Below are 26671 nucleotides of genomic sequence, written 5' to 3'. Positions count from 1 at the left end.
TCATCTCCGCTGATTCATCGATAATGCAGGCCATCGGGCCACTCTCCAACATTCCACCCATCATCAGTTTACCACCCATCACAACAGGTGTGTAGAGAAGACTTTTGCTGTTGCCAACTCTCTGAACATTCTGGTAAACAGCAACAGCCTCAGAGTCAACACATGACTTTTTGACTGATGAGTAGATTGTCTCAGCATCAAATACGCCATCAGTTTGGGAGTTTGTGGTGTGACCCGTATGGCCTCCCTCTGCGTACAGGTCAGTTAGTTTCCCCCTGACTGGGGCTGGGAGGAGTCATTACCAGTGCACCTGACTCCAGTATGGCCAGGGGCAAGGCAGGAAAAACAAAGTCTCTTAGATATGCAGTGTGAAATGGTCATGTGGTTCTGGTCATTACAAACCTTACAAACTGTCTCCCTGGGGCGCCTGTCACAAGGAAGCCGGTGGAACCTACCACCCCGAACGGAATTCAAAGTATTGCGTCGCTGCACTTTCTCCATCATCCCCTGAAAAATGTCAACCATACGAGAGAGAAGCTTCTTGTCAGACTGTTGGAGATTTTGTGCTACAACCGGCACGGAGTGTGTGTGTTGTGAATCACCTTGAACTGGCACTTTCACCGGAAGTGTACAATCTGGTTGACAAACTCTGCACTGACCATTGAGAGAGGTCCGTGTAGGGCTTGGAGCATGGCACTGCTGAGACGCTACCGGACCTAAAGACGAATAACTGGACCGGTCAGCAGTGACGTGACTTCCCAATTGCGTAGCCACAGAACCTCTGTTGTGAGCCCCCAACTCTCTCTAGTACTCATCAATCCTCAGCTGCATATCACGAGAGGTCCACACATGCATCGGCCTACATTTTAGGGTGCAGGATAGTTCTGGGTCAGGGCAGTGTTTGACGAACATAAGGGCCGCCTCATCACTCATACTGTCTGTCTGCCTCCCCTTTTTCCGCAGACCCTCAACAGCTAAGTCCGCTGCCTTATTCAGCCGTATCCAGTAATCAACTGGGTTTTCATTGCGCACGGACAGTGTAGCATAAAAGTCAGCTAGAGGGAGACAAGACGGGGTATCACTGAAATAGTGGAGGAGAATATCATATATCAAACCAGGTTTCTGCCTAACATCCAACGTATCATCACTACGCAAAGCAACTTCTACAACATCTTTAGCCCTTCCCGTCAGGTGGCTCATAATCTCCTCTGCATGGTCATACACAGGGACCTCTTGTTTCCTGAGATGAGTCTTAGCCATGTCAACACAGTCCCGGACTGAGTATTTATCCGTACTGTCACCCCTGAATGTCTTTAGACCTTATCAGATTTAACGCGGACTGTCACATGAAGTAAATCATGCTTTTCAGAGACACTGTGCACGTGTTGGTTGGTAGAAGCAGTCTGGGGTCACTACTACTGTTCACAACATCAGCTGACATCAGCTTTACAACAATGGACTCTCCAATCTGGGCACCTAGCTGACCCACCATATCCGTGAGTTGGTGAATGGCTTCTAAATCATTCCCAGGTGTGGATGTACAAGGATCCACCCTCACAAACCCACTAGCAGGAGTATGACCTGGGCTCTGGCCTAACCCTGAGTCTACATGACAGTCAGCAGATAAAGCCCTAGAGTAAGCTACAGCACCACTATTGGCCAAACTGTTTAGCCAAGCACCCCTACCTTTTGGCAACTTAGGGCTAGCAAAGCTGTCCATAATTATCGTAGCTGGTAGCCCTCAAAAGTATCTGCGTTGTGCATTTGTAAACAGAAAGAAAAAAAAAGTAAATAAAAAATGTAACAGAATGGTAGTGTTAGAATAAAATAAAAAAAATTAACATAAATCACCAAATTCACTGAGGGCAATAATCCCAACCCTCACGCCCATTCACAATTTTCTATAAAAGTAACTACGCAGCAAACTTGAAGTGTGGATCAGGGCAACAGCACAGTATCCACGGCGATGAGCATCAAGCTGATCTGACGAACCAGAAGGTCACGGCACCAGTGTAATGGTTGTGAACAGGCCAGCAAAAGGGATGACTCAAATAGCGGAGTTTTCTCTTCTTTATTTTGTGTCCTGTGGGAGACAATATTTACGTCTCCTATCTTTACCTCCGCTTCCCCACCAATGCAGCACATCATTCTGGGGGACATACGGGAGGGACTACGGAAGCACAGGAGGTATGGAAGTAACGAAGCGAGCACAAGGCAAGCTTCGTAATAAAAACAAAAGAAAATAAGAACAACATTTCGATAAAATTAATATAACGTCAATTAAGGAAAAACAAAGCGCTCAAAAATAAACATTTTAACTCTGTTACATAACCAGCAATGAAAAATTGTTTAAAGCGCGTATTTTAACTATAAATTAATATATTTTAACCTCTTATTTATCTCAATATTTAATGTAACCATGACAACTGCATAGTAATCAGGCATTTTAAATGACAGGAAAAACAATAATATAACTGATATTTATCAGGTTATTACATGTGTTTTGTATTTACGAATGAATAAGGATCAGGGCCTGGCATGCTGTTTTTGTATGTTTTATTTCAGTGTCACAGATCTTATTAGTAAGATGACCTGTCTATTGCTTTTGTTTACGTTTCGCGAGTGCCATAATCGCGTGATAATCTGGTCATGAAAACATTTATACAATATCTCCAGTAGCTCCAAACATTAATTAATTTTCCACTTAACCTTGGGAATTCAGAATAAATACTATGGGTTGTCCGAAAACGATCTTGCCTTCAAATGTCTTTGGAAATCCTCAGAGGTAAAGTGCTCATGGCAGATCCTCGGATCCTTGGTCATATTGACCTGGTTTATGCATGCTCTCCATCTCCTTCCTAGCTTACCAGAAGGTACTCTAAAGAATGATAGGTCCTTGTCTTTGTATTTTCTTGATGTTCTGTTGACACAACCGTTCACCGCGCAGGTAACCATGATATTTTTGGAGGTAATCGTGTCGTGAATTACATTGTTTCTTATGGCTGCCAAGGTATGTTGGGCGCCAGTGACTTATGACACCCACGTGACCACTGAATGTGGAAGCTGCTGCGGCGCAGATTTTAAGCTTTTTTGACCAAAGGGATGATGCTACAGATATAAAATTTATTTATCTTCTATTTGTCATAATGATGAATAACATTTATGTCACTTAAAATTAACTTTACCATCCCTTTAATGCACGTACGGCATCACTGATTTCCAAAAATCTGCGATAAGTACAAAACTTGAAATTTGACCTTGACCTAGTTTTCTTAAGGTCATCATCTCATTTTCATCCCCTTTGCAGCTTAGATAATGTGTTTTTTGTTCCATCTTTCTATCTTCAATGATTGTGAAGATATTTGATGGACTAACGGACGGACAAACACACAAACAATGACAATTATAATACATCCCCTTCAGGGGATGTAGTTGTGAACTACAAATTATGCATGAACAAGAATTGTCACATTCAACACAACTTTCTAATTTTTTTCTTTTTACTGTTGATGGAGATGGCAGCGTTGTTTTCCTCAGAGATGGACAAAGGACTTGACCCCAGTACTTGAGTAAGAGTACAAATACTTCTCATCAAAATTTACTCCGCCCAGTCAATACCTTACTTGAGTATGAGTAAAAAAGGACTTGCTTTTAAATGTACTTAAGTATTCAAGAGTAAATGCTTTTAAATGTTTTTTTGTTTACTTAAAGTAAAAGTAAGAGTAAGAGTAAATTCCTATTTTTTTAATCTTTGATGAGAATGGACCTGACTGAATTACAGTCAATTTACAATTTTATATATAGTACCTTGTATCTCTTGTTTCAGAGAAAACTCTTTGAAACCACTTGCACTGATGTGCTTGCCTGTAGAACCATTATGTTATACTGTACCAAGCCTTCCACAACATCTATAAAAATGGAAATACAATTAATGGAATCATCAAAGAGGACAATTATGTCATTTTCACATTTTATTAAACAATCCCCCCCTTCCATACACACACAAGACCAAATGGAGCCATACAGGCCCAACCAAGTTGTTTAAATGGGGACCAACTGGAACCCCTAAAGGACACACTGGTGCACTACTGGGTGAGAACCACTGCTTTACAACAAACTAAATCTCTGCTTTCAACAACTCAATGTTTACAGGAAGGACATATCCCAGTACCACAATATTTGCCTCCCCCAGACTGACTGACTGACTGACTGACTGTCTGTGTGTCTGTCTGTCTGTCTGTCTGTCTGTCTGTCTGTCTGTCTGTCTGTCTGTCTGTCTGTCTGTCTGTCTGTCTGTCTGTCTGTCTGTCTCCCCCCCCCCCAATCTGTGGCCCTGTGTCCGCCAGTCTCTGTCAGTCTGTAGTACTGTAAAATTAAAGGGGCCCTATTATGAAAATCAGACTTTTTCAGGTCTCTACATATACATAGTGGTCCTCCCTAAACCGACCAACTCCTAGAATCTGGTAAACAAACACTTCCTGCATCAATACATATTTGGACTTTTAGTCATGGCTCTGAACGACTCGATTCAACCATAAAGCGCTAGAATTGGCAATCTTGACGTCTGACTTTGCACTCTGCTATTGGACAGAGTATTGGACGATATGGATTGGTGGACATGCTCAGGGGCGTGGACGATATCGACTGGTTAACATGCCCAAGGGCGTGGTCATCCCCAAAACTGACTTCTTTGTGTCAGACGTGAGGCAGCAGTCTGTTGAAATGGCGTCCGTCACAGGGAGACATGATAGTTGCGCAGTTGTTGATTGTACAAATCAACACCAGTGTTTATTTTTAATCCCATCCAATGAAGAACAGAAGAGAGCGTGGTTGCATTTCATTTTTAATGGCTCTGTGCAGCTACATGGCCTGCATGTTTGTTTGTGTGTGGAACCACTTCACTCCAGCCTGTTTTAGCAATGAGGGTCAGTCCAGACGGGGCTTTGCCTGAGACTGATCCTCATTCAAGGATTACTCCCAACCATAGGGACCAAGGACCTGCACCCCAGTTACAGGTAAGTCTCACCACATTTATCTTTTTAGCAGTTGTCTGTTAGCATGGGTGATCAATTGCTATTTGGCTAATTAGGTGGTGCTGCTTTGTTTCGTGTTTGCGTGTGTGCGCTCCAACGTGTGTGTGCTAAACCTACAGTATTAACTGTAGGTACAACGCACCAGAGTTGGGCTCACATTTTATCTTTTTTCTTTTTGTCGGTTAGCATGAATGAAGTCATGCTATGCTAGGCTATGTAGGGAGGACTCCTTTGTTTCACGTTTGCGTATTGTGTGTGTGTGCGTGCACTCCCACACGTGTGTGCGTGCTGGCCTACAGTATAAAGCTAAAACGCACAGTAAGTTGGTTCATATTTTCTAATTGTTTGTCAGCATAAATAAAGTCAACTTATGCTAGGCTAAGTAGGGAGTTGTGCTTTGTTTCGTATTGTGTGTGCGCGTGCACATGTTAGAGTCGATTGTTTGTTGGTCGTCATAGCGACAACACACACAGGTCTATTCTTCTTATCCAAAATCAGAACATTGGTGTCCTGAAATTAGTGTCCCTCTTCCTTGTGCATCCATTCAGCCTACAGCTTCAAAGGACGTGTAGGGCCAAACTGACCCAGTGGACACTCATACTGTTGGTACACAGCTGTCCTGCAGGATTCTTCATTCCCACTATTGAAGTAAAGGTATGTACAAGTCATATTCCATACAATGTTTTAATAAAATTGGTTAAATACACTAATTTTCCAAATATAGTTGTTTATAGGTGTTAGTGAATGCACATGTGTTGATAGTAGTTCAGTAAAAAATAATAGTGTTGTGTATTAGAATTTTCCAGCAAGACAGTAAGTGAAGTGAAGACTTTAGTATAAAAAATCTTGAGACAGATTCATGTATGTCATATATTGTTTTGGCTCCTTATTTCATTACGTTTGGTGTACCCCTCTACAAGATCCACTTTTCCAAAGGCTTTTGAAGGGACAATGCACAGTCAAACCTCACAAGACAGAGCCAACATTCTGTTAGTGTTGCAATATTTTAATATTTCAAACAAACATGTTTTGAAATTCTGTTGGTAATTGCTCACAACAAAACACAGTAAAAAGTAACCATACAAATAAATAAATTAGTAGCAAGTACCAGGATGAATTTTGAACACAATTTTTCTAAACAAACAAATGAATCAAACAATATCAGTAACAGTAAAAATCTATCTTTGTGTTTTATTGAACAGGTTTTGTATCTGACATGTTGGACCTCATATGTGACAAAGTCTTGGTGAACCCCGTGCCATACACAAATGAGATGTTGGCCATTCCTCTCCCCGAGAATCTGTCTGCCCAGTATGAGCGTCCGGACAAGGAGGAGGTCATTGCCAGCTACATGACCAGGTTCAACCAAGACTCAGTCTGAATCCAGCGTAGTGGCCTTTGTCTTCAGGAAACTCTCGGCGTATGCGAAGGGCCACACAGGCTGGAATGACGACCCGGATTCTGCGTCCTAAGTAGCCCCAGCACCAGCCAACAAAGGTGCGATAGGCCAGATGTCTGCACCATCTACAGAAAAAGGACACAAAATTATTTATTTCACAATGTTTTCAATCCTGAGTATTACAACTGTTGTTGATTTCCTGACAGGATGGCTCTGTGTTCTCATTATTGTTATTGGATGTATTTTATGTAAATAAATGTTTGTATATGTCAACATAAATGGATTGTGAATACCAAAAAAATGTTCAACATGTCTATTAATAAGATAAAAATCAAGGTCTTGCAAATACAAAATATTACACTTTGTTGTACCTTTATTTGTCATTTTATTGCATTAATGAAGGAATGCCTAATGAAGCAAAATAAGACAACTAGTTTTTATTCCGACATTTTTCAAAGAACGACTTACCAATGTATTGGTCTCGGATGTGAAGGGCCATACTCGGCCCTCAGTACGTGACCGGCCGTTTGTAGGGTGTACATGTTTAGGCACACAGGCTGGAACCCAGGATGTTGAGTCATGCACGGAACTTCATCAACCTCCTGCAGACGGCTCCTAACCTACAGTGAAAAACATGGTAAAGGTCATTTGAATTTACAGTTGTAAAAGCAGCCGGATACCGTAGAGACATAACTTTGTGGTTTAGCTGTGAGCTTGCTTCTTGTGTCTTCTTGTGTCAATTGGTCCCAAATTGCCCGTAGGAGTAAGTGTGTGTGTGAGTGGTTGAATGTCTTTGTGTGTGGCTCCGCGGTGCACGGGCGTCGTGCCTGGAGTGTCCCCTGCCTCATTTGTATTGTGTGTGTGCGCGCACGTGTTAGAATCGATTGTTTGTTGGTCGTCATAGCGACAACGCACACAGGTCTGTTCTTCTTATCCAAAATCAGAACATTGGTGTCCTGAAATTAGTGTCCCTCTTCCTTGTGCATCCTTTCATCCTACAGCTTCAAGGGACGTGGGGGGCCAAACTGACCCAGTGGACACTCATACTGTTGGTACACAGCTGTCCTGCAGGACTCTTCATTCCCACTATTGAAGTAAAGGTATGTACAAGTCATATTCCATACAATGTTTTAATAAAATTGGTTACACTAATTTTCTTAATATAGTTGTCTATAGGTGTTAGTGAATGCACATGTGTTGATAGTAGTTTAGTAAAAAATAAGTGTTGTGTATTAAAATATTCCAGCAAGACAGTAAGTGAAGACTTAAGTATAAAAATTTTTGAGACATATATTGTTTTGGCTCGTTATTTCGTTACGTTTGGTGTACCCCTCTACAAGATCCACTTTTCCAAAGGCTTTTGAAGGGACAATGCGACAATGAGTCAAACCTCACAAGAAAGAGCCAACTTTCTGTTAGTGTTGCAATATTTTAATATTTCAAACAAACATGTTTTGTTGGTAATTGTTCGCACCAAAACACAGTGAAAAGTAACCATACAAATAAATAAATTAGTAGCAAGTACCAGGATGTATTTTGAACACAATTTTTCTAAACAAACAAATGAATCAAACAACATCAATAACAGTAAAAATCTATCTTTTTGTTTTATTGAACAGGTTTTGTAGCTGACATGTTGGACCTCATATGTGACAAAGTCTTGGTGGACCCCGTGCCATACACAAATGAGATGTTGGCCATTCCTCTCCCCGAGAATCTGTCTGCCCAGTATGAGCGTCCTGACAAGAAGGAGGTCATTGTCAGCCACATGACCTGGTTCAACCAAGACCAATGGCCTTTGTCTTCAGGAAACTCCTGGCGTATGTGACGGACCACACATGCTGGGATGACAACCCGGATTCTGCGTCCTAAGTAGCCCCAGCACCAGCCAATAAAGGTGCGATAGGCCAGATGTCTGCACCATCTACAGAAAAAGGACACAAAACTATTTATTTCACAATGTTTTCAATCCCGAGTATTACAACTGCTGTTGATTTCCTGATAGGATGGCCCTGTGTTCTCATTATTATTATTGGATGTATTGTTTTATGTAAATAAATTCTTGTATATGTCAACATAAATGGATTGTGAATACCAAAAAATGTTCAACATGTCTATTAATAAAATAAAAATCAAGGTATCGCAAATACAATATATTAGACTTTGTTGTACCTATATATGTCATGTTACTGCATTAAGAAGGAATGCCTAATGAATGCCTTATTATATACAAAATACATAATAAGACAGATGTGACATTTTTACTGTGCGATAAGAGGCGGGAGTAGAACAAAAAGTATCGGACGATGCTAACGTCCTGTGATGACGTAGGTTACACAACAAAACACAACAAGGAACCAACTAAGTAACATTCACATGTACTAAACCATTCAGAAACGTTCTGCTACAGCCGCACAGTCTGTGTTTCTTCTGGGTCCGACTCAGGGTCATAAATGCACGCCGACACGATGGGTCCTCCAAACGCCATAATGATAACAAACGTAATGCTGGTCAGTGTCCCGTTAGCCTAACGCTCCACTTCAGAGGGGCGTGGCCCAGGTGAAGGAGGCGTTGACCAGTGGAGCTCATTAACATACTACAGCCGGAGGCCTGAAACGAAGCGTTTTGTGAGTAGCTCAGATGAGCAATTTTGAAAAGCTGATATTTAGGACCACAGACAACTTTAGGTCAAAATATTTGGAATACAGCCTAGTTGGACATCTGGCAGCTGAATGACATTAAGTTAAAAATACATAATATGGGACCTTTAAGTGACAAGAGGTCTCTAGGTGTAACTTTTGTGAGTTTTTCTTCGGCAAATACAATAAGCATTTGAAAATGTACTTTTTCTTGTCTGGGTCCGCATTGTCCTTTTTCACTTCTACAAACTCGAACATATCTTTAAGATAAGGCCATGGGTTTTCTTCCTCCGCCTCAGAAAAACTCTGGCTCATCATGTTCATCAGAGTCAACGGAGGCTTCTTCGGCAGTCGCCATTACCACCGCGGTCTTGTTTTGAGCTGATTGGGTAGGGGATGACGTATTTCCGCTTTTACGTAAATCCCAGTTGAGAATGTGTACTGTGATAGGTTTCCTTTTTTGACGAACACTGCGTGTGGCCAGTTGCATTTTAGGAGGAGGGGGGGGGGGGCAAAAAAACAACAACAGGCAAACCACAAGTAACGAGTATTCATGAGCCTTCTCAGAAATTAACTCGAGTTAGAGTAAAAATCTTTGCCTTGGAAATGTATTCAAGTAAGAGTAGTGAGTATGAAATAATTCTAGTATTTGAGTAAAGTAAAAATCCTCAGAATCTGTACTTAAGTACAGTACTTAAGTGAATTTACTCCGTTACTGTCCACCCCTGGTTTTCCTGTATTGCTACAGGCAAGGTTCAGAAGAAAGGGGCAATCAAAAATCAAGAAAAACTTTCTGTGTACATATCTTATGTTACAACAGGTCAGCACCTGCGACTTATACACAGGTGAAGTCTATATACTGTATGTGCAAAGTGTCATATCCAAGAAGTCATGCAAAGTTACGTTTAGTTTTTTTTCTTTTAAATTTCGTCACAGCTCCATATATTCAAGTACTCCTATATCTTCTTCTTTTGACTTTTCCCTTCAGGGGTCGCCACAGCGAATCAATTGCCTACATCTAACCCTGTCCTTTGCATCCTCTTCTCTCACACCAACTACCTTCATGTCCTCCCTCATTACATCCATAAACCTCCTCTTTGGTCTTCCTCTAGGCCTGCTGCCTGGCAGTTCAAAACTCAGCATCCTTCTACCAATATATTCACTATCTCTCCTCTGGACATGTCCAAACCATGTCAGTCTAGCCTCTCTGACTTTATCTCCAAAACCTCTAACATGTGCTGTCCCTCTGATGTACTCATTTCTGATCCTATCCTTCCTGGTCACTCCCAGAGAGAACCTCAGCATCTTCATCTCTGCTACCTCCAGCTCTGTCTCCTGTCTTTTCCTCAGTGCCACTGTCTCTTGACCAAACCACATCGCTGGTCTCACCACAGTTTTGTACACCTTTCCCTTCATTTTAGCTGAAACTGTTCTATCACACATCACACCTGACACTTTTCTCCACCCGTTCCATCCTGCGTGTACACGCTTCTTCCCCTGTTTTCCGCACTCTCCATTGCTCTGGACTGTTGAGCCTAAGTACTTAAAATCCTCCACCTTCTTGATCTCTTCTCCCTGTAACCTCACTCTTCCACTTGGGTCCTTCTCATTCACACACATGTACTCTGTCTTACTGCGGCTAACCTTCATTCCTCTCCTTTCCAAACCTCCACCTCTCTAGCTTCTCCTCCACCTGTTCCCTGCTCTCACTACAGATCACAATGTCATCTGCAAACATCATAGTCCATGGAGATTCTCGTCTAACCTCATCTGTCAGCCTGTCCATCACCATAGCAAAGAAAAAGAGGCTCAGAGCGGATCCCTGATACAGTCCCACCTCCACCTTGAACTCCTCTGTCATACCTACAGCACACCTCACCACCGTCTTACAGTCCTCATACATGTCCTGCACCGCTGTAACATACTTCTCTGCCACTCTAGACTTCCTCATACAATAACACAGTTCCTCTCTGGGCACCCTGTCATAAGCTTTATCCAGATCTACAAAAAAACAATGCAGCTCTGTTTGGCCTTCTCTGTACTTCTCTATCAACATCCTCAAAGCAAATACTCCATCTGTAGTACTTTTTTTTTTGGCATGAAACCATACTGCTGCTCACAAATGCTCACTTCTGCCCTTAGTCTAGCTTCCACTACTCTTTCCCATAACTTCATTGTATGGCTCATCAGCTTTATAGCTCTGTAGTTGCCACAACTCTGCACATCTCCCTTGTTCTTAAAAATGGGCACCAGCACACATCTCCTCCATTCCTCAGGCATCTTCTCACTATCTAAGATCCTGTTGAACAACCCAGTCAGAAACTCTACTGTCACCTCTCCTAGACACCTCCAAACCTCTACAGGTAAATCATCAGGATCGACTGCCCTTCCACTCTCCATCCTCTTCAGTGCCCTCCTCGCTTCGTCCTGACTGATCTTTGCTACATCCTGGTCCACAACAGTCACCTTTTCTAGTCTTTGTTCTCTCTCATTTTCCACATTCATCAACTCTTCAAAGTACTCTTTCCATCTTCCCATCACACTATTGGCACTTGTCAATAGGCTTCCTTCCCTATCCTTAATCACCCTAACCTGCTGGACGTCCTTCCCATCTCTGTCTCTCTGTCTTGCCAACCTGTATAGATCAGTCTCTCCCTCCTTACTGTCCAACCTAGCATAAAAGTCATCATAAGCTTCTTGTTTGGCCTTTGCTACCTCTACCTTCACCTTGAGCTGCATCTCCCTGTCCTCCTGTCTACTCTCCTCATTCCTCTCAGTGTTCCACTTCTTTTTAGCTAACCTCTTTCTCTGTATACACTCCTGTACCTCCTCATTCCACCACCAAGTCTCCTTATCTACTTTCTTTCCAGATGACACATCAAGTACTCTCCTACCTGTCTCCCTGATCACATTAGCTGTAGTTTTCCAGTCATCTGGAAGCACCTCCTGGCCTCCCAGAGCCTGTCTTAATCCATCCATCCATCCATCCATCCATTCTCTTCCGCTTATCCGGGGTCGGGTCGCGGGGGCAGCAGCTTAAGCAGGGAAGCCCAGACTTCCCTCTCCCTAGCCACTTCGTCCAGCTCCTCCGGGAGAATCCCAAGGCGTTCCCAGGCCAGCCGGGAGACATAGTCTCTCCAGCGTGTCCTGGGTCGTCCCCGGGGCCTCCTCCCGGTAGGACGTGCCCGGAACACCTCACCAGGGAGGCGTCCAGGAGGCATCCTAACCAGATGCCGAGCCACCTCATCTGGCTCCTCTCGATGCGGAGGAGTAGCGGCTCGACTCTGAGTCCCTCCCGGATGACCGAACTTCTCACCCTATCTCTAAGGGAGAGCCCGGACACCCTGCGGAGGAAACTCATTTCGGCCGCTTGTATCCGGGATCTCGTTCTTTCGGTCACGACCCATAGCTCGTGACCATAGGTGAGGGCAGGAACATAGATCGACCGGTAAATCGAGAGCTTTGCCTTTCGGCTCAGCTCCTTCTTCACCACAACGGATCGATACAGAGTCTGCATCACTGCAGACGCTGCACCGATCCGTCTGTCGATCTCCCGTTCCATTGTACCCTCACTCGTGAATGAGACCCCAAGATACTTGAACTCCGCCACTTGGGGCAGGATCTCATCCCCAACCTGGAGAGGGCACTCCACCCTTTTCCGACTGAGGACCATGGTCTCAGATTTGGAGGTGCTGATTCTCATCCCAACCGCTTCACACTCAGCTGCGAACCGTTCCAGTGAGAGTTGGAGATCACGGCTTGATGAAGCCAACAGCACCACGTCGTCTGCAAAAAGCAGGGACGTGATACTGAGGCCACCAAACCGGACACCCTCAACGCCTTGGCTGCGCCTAGAAATTCTGTCCATAAAAGTTATGAACAGAATTGGTGACAAAGGGCAACCTTGGCGGAGTCCAACCCTCACTGGAAACGAATCTGACTTACTGCCGGCAATGCGGACCAAACTCTGACATTGCTCGTACAGGGACCGAACAGCCCTTATCAAGGGGTCCGGTACCCCATACTCCCGAAGCACCCCCCACAGAACCCCCCGAGGAACACGGTCGAACGCCTTCTCCAAGTCCACAAAACACATGTAGACTGGTTGGGCGAACTCCCATGCCCCCTCAAGGACCCTGCGGAGGGTGTAGAGCTGGTCCACTGTTCCACGGCCAGGACGAAAACCACACTGCTCCTCCTGAATCCGAGATTCGACTTCCCGACGGACCCTCCTCTCCAGAACCCCTGAATAGACCTTACCAGGGAGGCTGAGGAGTGTGATGCCCCTGTAGTTGGAGCACACCCTCCTGTCCCCCTTCTTAAAAAGGGGGACCACCACCCCAGTCTGCCAATCCAGAGGCACTGTCCCCGAAGTCCACGCGATGTTGCAGAGGCGTGTCAACCAGGACAGCCCCACAACATCCAGAGCCTTTAGGAACTCCGGGCGGATCTCATCCACCCCCGGGGCCCTGCCACCGAGGAGCTTTTTAACTACCTCGGTGACCTCAACCCCAGAGATAGGAGAGCCCGCCTCAGAGAACCCAGACTCTGCTTCCTCATGGAAAGGTGTGTCGGTGGAATTGAGGAGGTCTTCGAAGTATTCTCCCCACCGAGTCACAACGTCCCGAGTTGAGGTCAGCAGCGCCCCATCCCCACTATATACAGTGTGGATGCTGCACTGCTTCCCCCTCCTGAGACGCCTGATGGTGGACCAGAATTTCTTCGAAGCCGTCTTGAAGTCGTCCTCCAAGGCCTCACCGAACTCCTCCCATGCCCGGGTTTTTGCCTCAGCAACCACCAAAGCCGTATTCCGCTTGGCCAGCCGGCACCTATCAGCTGCTTCAGGAGTCCCACAGGCCAAAAAGGTCTGATAGGACTCCTTCTTCAGCTTGACGGTATCCCTTACCGCTGATGTCCACCAACGGGTTCTGGGATTGCCGCCACGACAGGCACCGACCACCTTACGGCCGCAGCTGCGGTCGGCCGCCTCGACAATGGAGGCGCGGAACATGGTCCACTCAGAATCAATGTCCCCCGCCTCCCCCGGAACGTGAGTGAAGTTCTGCCGGAGGTGGGAGTTGAAACTCCATCTGACAGGGGATTCCGCCAGGCGTTCCCAGCAGACCCTCACAATACGTTTGGGTCTGCCAGGTCGGACCGGCATCTTCCCCAGTGGGAGCGCTCTCCAGCACCCCCTCCAAGGACTCCAAAAAGGGTGGGTACTCTGAACTGCTGTTTGGTGCATACGCACAAACAACAGTCAGGACCCGGCCCCCCACCCGAAGGCGGAGGGAGGCTACCCTCTCATCCACCGGGGTGAACCCCAATGTATAGGCGCCAAGCCGGGGGGCTATAAGTATACCCACACCTGCTCGGCGTCTCTCACCATGGGCAACTCCAGAGTGGAAGAGAGTCCAACCCCTCTGGAGAGGACTGGTACCAGAGCCCAAGCTGTGTGTGGAGGTGAGCCAGACTATATCTAGTCGGAACTTCTCAACCTCACACACCAGCTCAGGCTCCTTCCCTGCCAGAGAGGTGACGTTCCACGTCCCAAGAGCCAGCTTCTGTAGCCGGGGATCGGATCGCCAAGGTCCCTGCCTTCGGCCACTGCCCAGCTCACAATGCACCCGACCCCTATGGCCCCTCCCACAGGTGGTGAGCCCATGGGAAGAGGGACCCACGTTGTCCTTTCGGGCTGCGCCCGACCGGGCCCCATGGGTGCAGGCAGCCTGTCTTAACTCCTTCCTAAAAGTCATGCAACACTCTTCCTTTTTCAGCTTCCACCATTTCATCTTCTGCTCTGCCTTTGCCCTCTTCATCTTCCTCACCCCCAGAGTCATCCTGCACACCACCATCCTATGCTGTTTGGCTACACTCTCGCCTACCACTGCTTTGCAGTCACTGATCTCCTTCAGGTTACACTGTCTACGTAAGATGTAGTCTACCTGTGTGCTCCTACCACCACTCTTATAGGTCACCCTATGTTCCTGCCTCTTCTGGAAAGAAAGTATTCACTATAGCCATTTCCATCCTTTTTGCAAAGTCAACTACCATCTGTCCTTCTGCGTTCCTCTCCTGGATACCAAACCTGCCAATCACCTCTTCATCACCTCTGTTCCCTGCACCAACATGTCCATTGAAGTCTGCACCAATAACAACTCTCTCACTTCTAGGTATGCTCTGCATCACTTCATTAAAGTCCAGCCAGAATTTCTCCTTCTCCTCCAGCTCACATCCTACCTGTGGAGCATACCCACTAACAACTTTGAACATCACACCTTCTATTTCTAGCTTCAGACTCATCACTCTATCCGACACTCTTTTTGCCTCCAGGACATTCCTAACAAACTCCTCCTTCAAGATAACTCCTACTCCATTTCTCTTCCCATCTACACCATAATGGAACAACTTGAACCCTGTTCCTAAACTTCTAGCCTTGCTACCTTTCCACCTGGTCTCCTGGACACACAGTATGTCTACCTTCCTCCTCTGCCTCATGTAAACCAACTCTCTATCTTTTCCTGTCATAGTTCCAACATTAAACGTCCCTACTCTGAGTCCTATACTCTTGGCGCTCCTCTTCTCTCTCTTCATGCAAGCACACTTTCCTCCTCTCCTTCTTCGACCAACAGTAGTCCAATTTCCACCGGCACCCTGTAGGTCAACAGCGCCGATGGCGGTCGTTGTTAACCCAGGCCTCGGCCGATCCGGTATGGAAGTCATAGGTTTGATTTGCATCTTTGATTTGGCAAAAGTTTTACGCCGGATGCCCTTCCTGATGCAACCCTTTGTATTTATCCGGGCTTGGGACTGGCACAATAAGACACTGGCTTGTTTCCTCTTGTTGCTAAATTTTCAAGTACTCCTATATAGCTGCAGTATATTGTTGGACTGTATGATGAAAGAGACGGCATGTAATTTGAAGTCTTGAGTGAGGGAAGTAAGTGCTTTTATTTTGGGAAGAGGAGAGCAGCGCTTCTGCTTGGGTTCCTGTTCTTGTTCAGGTGTTTCATCTTTTTCAGTGAGCCTTGTTATTTATTAAAGTGGATGTTCTTAGTGTTACATGAAAGAATGGATCTCCAACACTCATAGAAATGGTTTCTGGAATCAACCCAACTCAAGATTTAATTGTTCAGCTATTCGGTGGGTGGAAATCAACTAAGTCCGTTTTTGCTAGCTTAATTGTTGTTGATGAATCACATGAAAAACCTCAAGTAGTTATGCACACTGAGGTGAATTTCAATATCCTCCATGACCCCTTGTTTATGAATAGGGCTCTAGCTATACATTGTCAGTCCTGCTCTCATCCAAGGGCCCATTGTCCGAGGGCAGAAGCTGAAAGCCCTGCCCTGTCTCTGGCCTCCACAATGGACAATGTGCAAAGACAAACCTCTGACACTCCATCCTCCAAGGGTACAGCACTGGATTATTGCTGGCAATATTTGCATCTCTATCTCCTCTCTTCTCAGTGGTGTATGCCTGTGTGTGTGTGTGTGTGTGTGTGTGTGTGTGTGTGTGTGTGTGTGTGTGTGTGTGTGTGTGTGTGTGTGTGTGTGTCCTTGTCTATGTTGGTGTATGTACGGGTAAGCCACTTTGCTTTTTCTATGAAAAGAAAAACACAGAAGGAAATACAGAGAGAGAGGAGATGACAAAAGATGGAGGGCCTCAATGATGAAGCGACCTGAAGATCATTTCAAATGGGTTTACACACACACACACACACACACACACACACACACACACATACACACACACACACACACACACACACACACACACACACACACACACACACACACACACACACACACACACCTGCTTCATTATGCACAGCCATCCTCAATCTACACAATTCATTGTTCCACCATGCAATCTTTTCACTTTGTGGTTTCAAGCCTGTTGACGTAACAAAAGCTAAAGCTCGACATGCAATTCAAGAGGGTCTGCAAGTACACACAGTTATCTTTGAGAGAGAAAACAAACTTTTGAATTCCTTACCTATTTTTTGTGCATTTTTGTTTAAAAAAAGTCTAAAAATGTCAACAGGTGATACAGAGACCTTTGCTCTGTTATTTGAAGACAGATTTCCAGAAACAAATGCAATACCCAGATAGATATTCAAGGTTTGTATTTACCCCCAGAGTTAGCATTATGAATAAAATAAACTATTACGATATACAGAGCAGCATCAGGCAAGCAGTGTAGTTCATCTTACCCTCCTTGGTGCAAGAATTTCCCTCTGCATCTTCCTGCTTGCCAGCTTGCCAGAAAAGAAAGCACCATCTGTCTATTTCTCAATTGAATGGTTAAGAGCATTTGCTGTTTTTAATACCACTTGGCTCTGCATGCCAGTAACTCAGCAGGAAAAACACTGTTCTGGTTTTTCCATTTGGAGGTTGCAAGGACATGAATTCACATTTTTTGGTGTTGACTGAGTCTTGCAGCATACAATACAGTGATTAAGCATTTTAAATATGCAAATAACTGCAAACGCCTGTGTCTAAGTCATTTTAAAATGTTCCATCTGCTTCTCATATTATCTGATGAAGTACCTGCAATAACACCTAGTGTAACTCAAGAACACAAACTGCAATCTGAACAAGCCTTTTCCTGATTGCCAAAAATTAAATGTTTATTCATAAACCAGTTGTTCTGACAAGGTTTGACTTCCAGAGGAAGGACTTCCAGATTACTGATTAACAATCAAAGGTTCCTTGTTTGCTAAACAGCTTATATTGAAGAAACACTAAAGGTTGACAATTCTCAATGAGAAGAAAATTGAACAATGAAAACATTGAATCTTGGAACTCCAGTTCCCTCAGATTATTGTTCCAACTATAGTCCAGTTGTGTGGCAGGTCAAAATACAGGTTTATGTTCTGGGTCACAATATCTCATCCAGTCATTCATTCATTCATTCATTCATTCATTCACTCATTCATTCATCTTCTATACCCATTTCATTTAGTGACACGAGTTGTGTTTTGCTGGAGGCTATCCCATCACTTGGGGTATGAGGCAGAGAACACTGGCCGCAACACCAGTGCACCGTGGAGCCACATGGGGATGATCAAACACTCATGCACGCACTCATACCTATCGACATCTCATTTTATAAGAATAGTTTAATGTAAGTGTCACGGTTCGGTGTTGGCCCTCTGCTGTGTTGGGATGTGGCAGGACGAGAGGCCGAACTTGTGGGCAGAGCCTCATCTCTACACCGGTTGCTTGTCTCTAAACCTGTACCTGATTGGGCTGATTAGTCTGAGGCTTTATAAGCCGGCTTGGACTTTGGTTCTTTTTCAGGTTGTTATTGTACATCTGCTTTCCTCGTGTTTCCATGATTTGACTTTGATGAAAGTATGGATGACTATCCCTCCACCGATGTCCTATATTTGGGTCCCATTCCTGCTCGGCGTGACAGAAAAACCTGGCAATCACTGGACCCAGCGGACCCCTGCTTTCTTCAGAGTTTTGCTAACCTAGCCAGTAGCAAGCATTGGGATCCTGCTTCTGAGTCTGCACCCTAGCCTGCTTCCGAGTCCCCACCCCAGCCTGCTCCCAAGTCCGCAACCAGCCTGCTCCCGAGTCCGCACAACAGCCTGCCCCCGAATCGGCAACCCAGCCTGTTCCTGTCCCTAGCCTGCTCCAGTCTCCTCGCCCCAACCCTCTTCTGAGTCGGCACCCCCAGCCTGCATCTGAGTCGGCACCCCAGCCTGCCCCTGTCTCCATGCTCAAGCCTGCCCATGTCTCCATACCCCAGCCTGGTCCTGTCTCCGCAATCGGACCCCAGCCTGTGCTTGCACCCAGACCCCAGCCGGTTCCTGAACTTCTTCCCAACCTTGTGCCTGAACTCCATTTGGTCCTGGAGCCTGACCCTGACCGTTCCCCTGGGACCGTTTTTGGGATGTATGGGGTCATCCCTTGATGAAGGTGGGTACTGTTACAGTTCGGTGTTGGTGCTCTGTTGTGCTGGGGTGTGGCAGGAGGATAGGCCAAACTTGTGGACGGAGCCTCATATTTTTCACCACCTGACCACAAATATAAAATAGCACAGCAACACAGTGGGCCTGTTTCAAAAAGGCAGAGTTAACATACCCTGAGGTAAACCTGTGGTTCTGGGTTTATTTACCCTGAACTTGGAAAACCAGGGACCTCGGTTTCACAAACGCTTTTCAGGGTTAGTTTTTGTTTACCCAGAGTAAGTTGACCTGCAGTTCAACAGGCGCGAAAACTCGAACAAAAAAAGCCATCAATATTGGCCTGATTCGACGATTCACCATGACGACAGACGAGATGCGCATCGCAATGCTTTACGTCAGTCGGAGAACAGATTTTAATTTATGAAAATGAAGACTTTGAGGACATTTTCAGAAGAAAGAGGAACAGTGTTGCAGCTGCAAAGCGGGAGATGGTGTGGGAGTGAATTGCTGCTCAAGTCAATGCGTTAGTTTAAGCATTGTCCGTTGCACTCACGGTAAAAACATGAAGGTAAATGGCTTCAATACTAGTTTACTAATTTTAGGTGCGATCCAGTGGGGGGAGAAGCACACGTCAGCAGCTGAGAATGAAGTATAAAAACATTGTTCACACAGGTCAGACTTCTGCATCATCTCATTAGGGATCCTCCTCATCGTCATTATGTTTGACAGTGTACAGCAAATATTAAGTGGACGTTTGACTGTTCAGTTGCCAACATAAATATCTTTTCATGCACATAAATGTGCTCTCATCTAAAAGGAAATCTATTTTAAAGTTTTGCATATGCACGCAAAAAAAACAGTTGAGAAGGATATTCATACCATTGCGTGTACCTACAGTATATTATCTAAGAACTGAAATCAAGAGCTGACTTGTAGCTCGTTTGCAAGGTTTCCTTGATCCAGTAATAGCCAAAACTGCTGTAGTACTTACATCAATGGCAGTGGCATTGTACTGCTTATAACTGCTTTAAGGTATTCCAAGTTTTATTTTCTGTCTGTTTTAGTCACATGATACACACAGGACTTACTAATTGATAAAAAGAAAAAGAAATTAACAAGAAATTGAAGAAAACATTAATTCATCTTCTGCAGCTTCATCCGCCATAGCGGGTCACAGGGAGCTGGAGCCTAACTCAGCTGGCATAGGGCGTGAGGTGGGGGACACTCCGGGCACGATGCCAGTGCACCGTGGAGCCACACACAAAGACAGACAACCATGCACACACACACACTCCTACGGGCAATGTGGGATCGGCCAATCAACCTGAAGCGCATGCTTTTGGAGGTGGGAGGAAGCCGGAGAACCCGGAGAGAACCCACGCATACACGGGGAGAGCATGCAAACTCCACACAGAGCGGGACTTGAACCCGGACCCGACATGTTGTGAGGCGACAGCGCTACCCACTGCGCCACCGTGCCGCCCGCGAAGAAAACAAAGGTGGTTTTATATTTTATGTTACTGAATTTTCTCTTCCCATTGCTTCACATTCTGGTGGAATACAGAGTGTGACATTATCCTCTACTGAAGTATTAACAAATTCTCATCCTTTTTTAACAGAGCATGGATGGACAGTAGCAGAAGTGTCCCAGCTGCACAAATTATCACAATGAAATAGACGCTCAGTGACCACCAGCGAATCATTCTGCGGAATTCATATACAACTACGTTTTGGAACTATGTCGTCCTCATGGATTCCCATCCGTCTGCTGAAGAAGTTTACAGAATTCATTTTCTAAAAAAATACTGAAAATAGAAATGGTTTACTATGACCCCCAGACTAGGAGGGCAGATCTAGACATAGAATTACTGGAGCACAAGTTGGAGGTGGGTAATGGTCACAGGTGAATCATGTTAACTATTAGAATGATAACTAATGTAACGATACAAAAACTAACTTTGTATTTCTCAGAAATAAAGATGACCAAAGGGAATGCGTATTGTATGTTTTTATTGCCCGCTGTGATGGTGATGATGATGAGTCTGAAATAATTCTGGCAGATGGTATCTGTCATTGCTCTGCCATCCTGGATAGCAGGAAACATCCTGAGGTGACGTAGGCTCTATCCTGTAATTTATAGTGAATTCATTAGACTGGATTAAACAATGAAGACAAGTGAATTATTGTGCAAATCTTTAGGTTACTGACTATATTACAGTCTGCTGCTCAGGTAAGACTGATCCTACATCCAAGAGTCAGGAACAGACCCAAGACCTCCACATCAGGAATGTAATATGCAGCATCACACATGATCTGGACAGATGTTTGTCTATAATGTAGCTTTAACATGTTGAAACAATCTTCAGTCTACATATAATTTGATGGGAATGTGGGTACCATCTATGCAGCCAATTACATTGGGAAATCCTAATCAATTCTGAGGTTGCAGCACAACGTCATTAAGAGAATATCATTTCAAATTAATTTATCAGATTTCTACATCATTCACCTGAAATCCTGTGGAACTCCTCATTGATGATTTTGACGGGTGTATTTTCAGGGAAATAGAAAAATGGGGGTAAAAGTTTCAAGGCGAGGCACACTGAGCATCTCCCACATTGTATTGTACATTGAGCACTACATACAGCGCTGCTGCAGATATGAGGATGGATCAGGTCGTGGATGTGTGTGATGGATCGGGACGTGAACCGGTACCGATTGTAAAGAGAGCTTTCTGGATATGACGGGACATCTGAACGTGATACAAAAATATTTAATTCTCTGTGAATTAATGCTGAATCTTCACAAATGGGATTCTCATGAAAAAGACATGCCATGTTTGCCTATAAAATACCTCAAAAATACAGAGTTATTTAAAAAGCCTTACTTCGGTAAAACTCTCCGTCCGACAGAACCAGGAAATTAAGCCGCGCAAGTGGCGGTGAAAGGGGGCGGAGTCAGAAGAAACCCTGGGTTTGTGGAATAAAACCTGCCAGGTTAGCTTCAGAGAGTCTGTTACTGCGGTAACAGTACTGTTTACCTTGCCTCATGAAACAGGTCGGGAATACTGCTCTAACTCTGGTTTAAGGTACCTCCCTTTCTAAAACCAAAAACCCTGGTTTTCCCTGATTTCAGTGTTAACTTACCCAGGTTTTCCACTAAACCTGCTTGTGAAACGGGCCCACCCAGAGGAAAATAAAATTTGAAAAGAGATCTCAAAGATGTTTCTTTTACTTCTCCTAGACAACTATGAGATCTGTAGGATGTCAAACTGAGACTGAAGCTTATTTCTCCTGTGTCTCATTTTTTTCTTAACATGCAATAAGATGCACTAAATCTCAATTTAGTCTCCTTTTATGTTTCAGAAGAAGTCTCAACAAGATCTAATTTAATTCTCAGAGTTTCTCAGAGTTTTCTGTCTCTCTGTGACCTCAGGCAGAGAAATCAGAGAGCTCTCTTTACAAGCTCATTTTACTCTCATCCCAGCTTCAGTTTATGAATCGCATACTTAACTCATAGACCAAATTAAGAGCTCTCCTCAAGCACTAATTTAATTCTCAGATTTAGATAAATGTTTTGGTTGTTTCTTATCATCTGAAATCTTCTGAATGAATATTGTTTTATGCAAAATGAGCTGATAGAAAATCTATGATTGCAGGCTGCAAAGACCTTTTTACCGTTAACATTAATTTTATTTTCTATCATTTTATGTATTCCACTGCACGCAATTATTTTTTAAATGAACCACATAAAACACATTGTAAAGTAAAAACAACACAAAATTATTTTCAACTTGAGAGCAATGGTTATAGTTTTAACATTCCAGCTGTTTCATGTTAAGCCTGGGTGTGACAATAGATTTGCCAACATAAAACTGTTGAGATCACTGACATTTGTCTAGGTATGGCATTACACTACGAACTATTTGTCCATCAACTTGGAATTCAACATTTTCAGTTCGGACATCTGGTTGGAAAAATCATGGGCTCAAAGTCAGTAAGATCAGATCTCCTATTCCATAATATGTTTAGTCCCTTTCAAGTTTGTTAGGGAAATGCGCAGCAAATACAATACCAGGCATTGAGGACAAATTCATGAACATCATCTTCCTCAAAATACTTTCAAGTCCAACTACTGTCCTTTTAACAGGAAACTCCAGGAGGCTCACAATATGGAAACATGTCCCACCTGTCAAAGTATCTCGTAGAAGATTTATGCTTGCAACAGCAAATTCATTCACAAATGCAAGTTTTATCTCATTGTGACCTGCACTGGTTTCTTTGTAGGAACACAATAACTCAATCTGGCCATATTTGATCTGCAGACCATCACAAAATAACACTGTGTAATTGTTCCGCCTTTTAGCTTTGACATGCTGCTTGGAAGTGTAAACAGTTTTCCCTATTTGAGCTCTGTTATATGCCTTGACAACATTATTATGTAAACCCTGACCAAGAAACATTTCAAGAAGAGACAAATCATCAGTTTGAAGAGATCTATTGAACAATGTCCCCAACATGGCCACAGTGTTGACAACATTAATTGCTTGATAACTAATGCCATTTGACATTCTGGTCAAAAACTTGGTAGCTTCTGTGTTCAACTTTGTGTTTTGTGTGATGCTAGGGAGAGATTGTATAGTCTTTACAACACTGACTCCCATGTATAAAATGAAGCAAGTACCCATTTTTGTCTTCAAAGTGAAAGCAAGAGTGTATCCACAGAGGTATGCAATTTCCTCCGGGATTAATAAAGTATCTATCTATCTATCTATCTATCTAAGAGCTCTGACACTATCGGCCAAATGGACAAGTAAGTTCATATTAGCTGTCATGTACCGTTCACCATGAAGTCCACTTATTTGAGAACAGAAATTCCAGAGTAGTTTTTCTCATGATCTACTTGCGCAGGGGTTATTGACTCCATCAGAAGAATAAAGATTGCTTCACTAAGGAGCAGGAAATGGTTGTAGTATAGTCCCGCGACAATGCCTCGGAATACAACAGACCCAAAAAATAGCAAAATGGACTGATACTCAGATGCTTCAAAGGACATTCTGTGAGAAGACACAGACCGGGGCAATCTAATCCTAAATGTCGGCCTTATTTCTTTAATCCGTTTGTCAACTTCTTTTGATTGATCTAACCATATTGAATGCACAACGGGAAACTCTGTCGAGAACCACAAAAACATCAACAGATGCATTACTCTCAGTAGAACAGAATGCATAGTCTACACCTGTACCCAGGACCAAATCATAGCTCTTTAGTCGGCTGACAAGGGTAGGTCCCTTCATTCCATGTACAATGCTGTTGGAATCATAGGCCATCTTAGCATTATCTACAAATCCCTTGTGGGTATGAGGTGGGACTTTTGGATCAGTCTTCTGGAAAGGAGAGGCATGGATATGACCTCTTTTTCCTGTTTTCACTGTTTGACCTGGTTGTTCACACTTCAGACATCCAAACTGTCCATTGAATTGAACAGTATTAAGCACCAATGCTTTTGCGGGCAAATTGCATATAAAAGGGTCTTGGGCACCAGCAAACTGAACAGAAATTCAATCTCTTTTGATTTTGTTGAGTGTTACATAGAGGTTCAAGAAATGTCAACATTGATGGTTTTGAGTCCCCAAACCAAAGACCTGCAAATAGTTTAGTACATTCAACAAAGTTTAACTCATTTATGACCAAATAAAAAGGCCAAACAGAAAACTCTGAAGACTTCAAAAATGGGTATGCCATTTTTTGTTCCACATTAAAGAAATGTTCCTGGAATCAGTGAGAGGCCCATTGCATGTATAAAGTTTCTGATAGGCTTCTCCATCATATATTTGTTTAAAATTGTCATGACATTTTTTATGTCTATTAAACCTGAATTTAACAATCTCCTTATCTGTGCTTCACTGGGAACCTCAATAAAATAGGAAGTTGACTCCACCATCAAAACATTGGCTTCATAGGTTTTACACTGACTGTACTCTCAAGTCATGAAGTATGCAGTGCAATATTTTTTCAAAAGCAGAATGGAGGAATCATCAAAAAATTGTTTAAATTTGTGTAAATTCTGAAGACATTCAGTGTGGATATCAGATGGGCAGTGCAGAGAGATTAGTGTAAGCAAGTCACAGAGAGCTTTTCCTGTTATTTTGTGTCTGTTTGCAAAAGTCATTATGAGAAGAAGACTTTCTTCTTCTTCTTTTCCTTTCGGCTTTTCCCTTCAGGGGTCGCCACAGTGGATCAATTGCCTCCATCTAACCCTGCAGGGTTAGATGGATGCCACACAGAGATGGAATCTCTAACACATTTGCATTTGCTGTAGTGTGGACATTCCCCCCAGATATCTACCCCCAAAAGGTGTGAGGATCTCCCTGCTTCACTGACATTGAGACAAGTGGAATCTATGGGTGAGTGGGTGGGTGGGTGAGTCTGGTGGGAGTCTCTGCTTCTTACAGTGTGGACGAGAGTTCCTGGACCTTCACAGCCGTGAAGTTGTCTATGGACCTGGAGCAGCCCCTCCCACTTAGGGCCCTTGTCTTTTCCTTCTGGCTCGCCGCCTTACTAATCCTCATCATCTGCTTCTCCCAGTTCCTCCCAGTCAGGTAGTGGATACAGGTCTGGAATCTGTTGAGGTTCCCTAGCAAAAACTTAGGCACATTATGTTTGTTAATTTGTTCACTCAAGATGGTTTGGATGATAATATGTAATAATAAGTAATAATATGGGAAAAATACCGTTCCATGAGTGGAACAGAGCAAAGAAAAAATAACAGTTATGACAAGACACTCTCATACTAAACAGTTGTGCTATCACACTATGTTTACCAATTCACCATGTTCCAACAAACAAAGTAGGATTTGAGGCTAATCCCTGTGGCATTTGTCCATATATATATATATATATATACATACATACATACATACATACATACATACATACATACATACATACATTTTCTTCCGCTTATCCGGGGTCAGGTCGCGGGGGCAGCAGCTTAAGCAGGGAAGCCCAGACTTCCCTCTCCCTAGCCAATTCGTCCAGCTCCTCTGGGAGAATCCCAAGGCGTTCCCAGACCAGCCGGGAGACATAGTCTTTCCAGCGTGTCCTGTGTCATCCCCGGGGCCTCCTCCCGGTAGCACATGCCCGGAACACCTCACCAGGGAGGCGTCCAGGGGGCATCCTAACCAGATGCCCGAGCCACCTCATCTGGCTCCTCTCGATGCGGAGGAGCAGTGGCTCGACTCTGAGTCGCTCCCGGATGACCGAACTTCTCACCCTATCTCTAAGGGAGAGCCCGGACACCCTGCGGAGTAAACTCATTTCGGCCGCTTGTATCCGGGATCTCGTTCTTTCGGTCACGACCCACAGCTTTTGACCATAGTTGAGGGCAGGAACGTAGATCGACCGGTAAATCAAGAGTTTTGCCTTTCGGCTCAGCTCCTTCTTCACCACGACAGACCGATACAGAGTCCGCATCACTGCAGACGCTGCATCGATCCGCCTGTCGATCTCCCGTTCCATCGTATCTTCACTCGTGAACGAGACCCCGAGATACTTGAACTCCTCCATTTGGGGCAGGATCTCATCCCCAACCTGGAGAGGGCACTCCACCCTTTTCCGACTGAGGACCATGGTCTCAGATTTGGAGGTGCTGATTTTCATCCCAACCGCTTCACACT

At 44.2% G+C, this 26671-nt stretch overlaps 2 long non-coding RNA genes across 2 annotated transcripts; one reads left to right on the top strand and one right to left on the bottom strand.

Annotated features, from left to right (window-relative positions):
- Positions 1-4743: 4743 nt before the first annotated feature.
- Positions 4744-6367, top strand: LOC137597286 (uncharacterized). The gene is made up of 3 exons (XR_011035670.1): positions 4744-5015; positions 5582-5687; positions 6236-6367. It is a non-coding gene; the product is annotated as an uncharacterized lncRNA (long non-coding RNA).
- Positions 6368-6421: 54 nt separating this feature from the next.
- On the bottom strand, positions 6422-17352 carry LOC137597275 (uncharacterized). The gene is made up of 3 exons (XR_011035659.1): positions 17287-17352; positions 6901-7052; positions 6422-6557 (listed from the first exon to the last, which is right to left on the bottom strand). It is a non-coding gene; the product is annotated as an uncharacterized lncRNA (long non-coding RNA).
- Between the last annotated feature and the right edge of the window lie 9319 nt (positions 17353-26671).

Source organism: Antennarius striatus, chromosome 1 (genome assembly GCF_040054535.1).
Source record: "Antennarius striatus isolate MH-2024 chromosome 1, ASM4005453v1, whole genome shotgun sequence".
In the NCBI taxonomy this organism is placed as follows: Eukaryota; Metazoa; Chordata; class Actinopteri; order Lophiiformes; family Antennariidae; genus Antennarius; species Antennarius striatus.
This window is presented reverse-complemented; position numbering and strand designations above follow the sequence as displayed.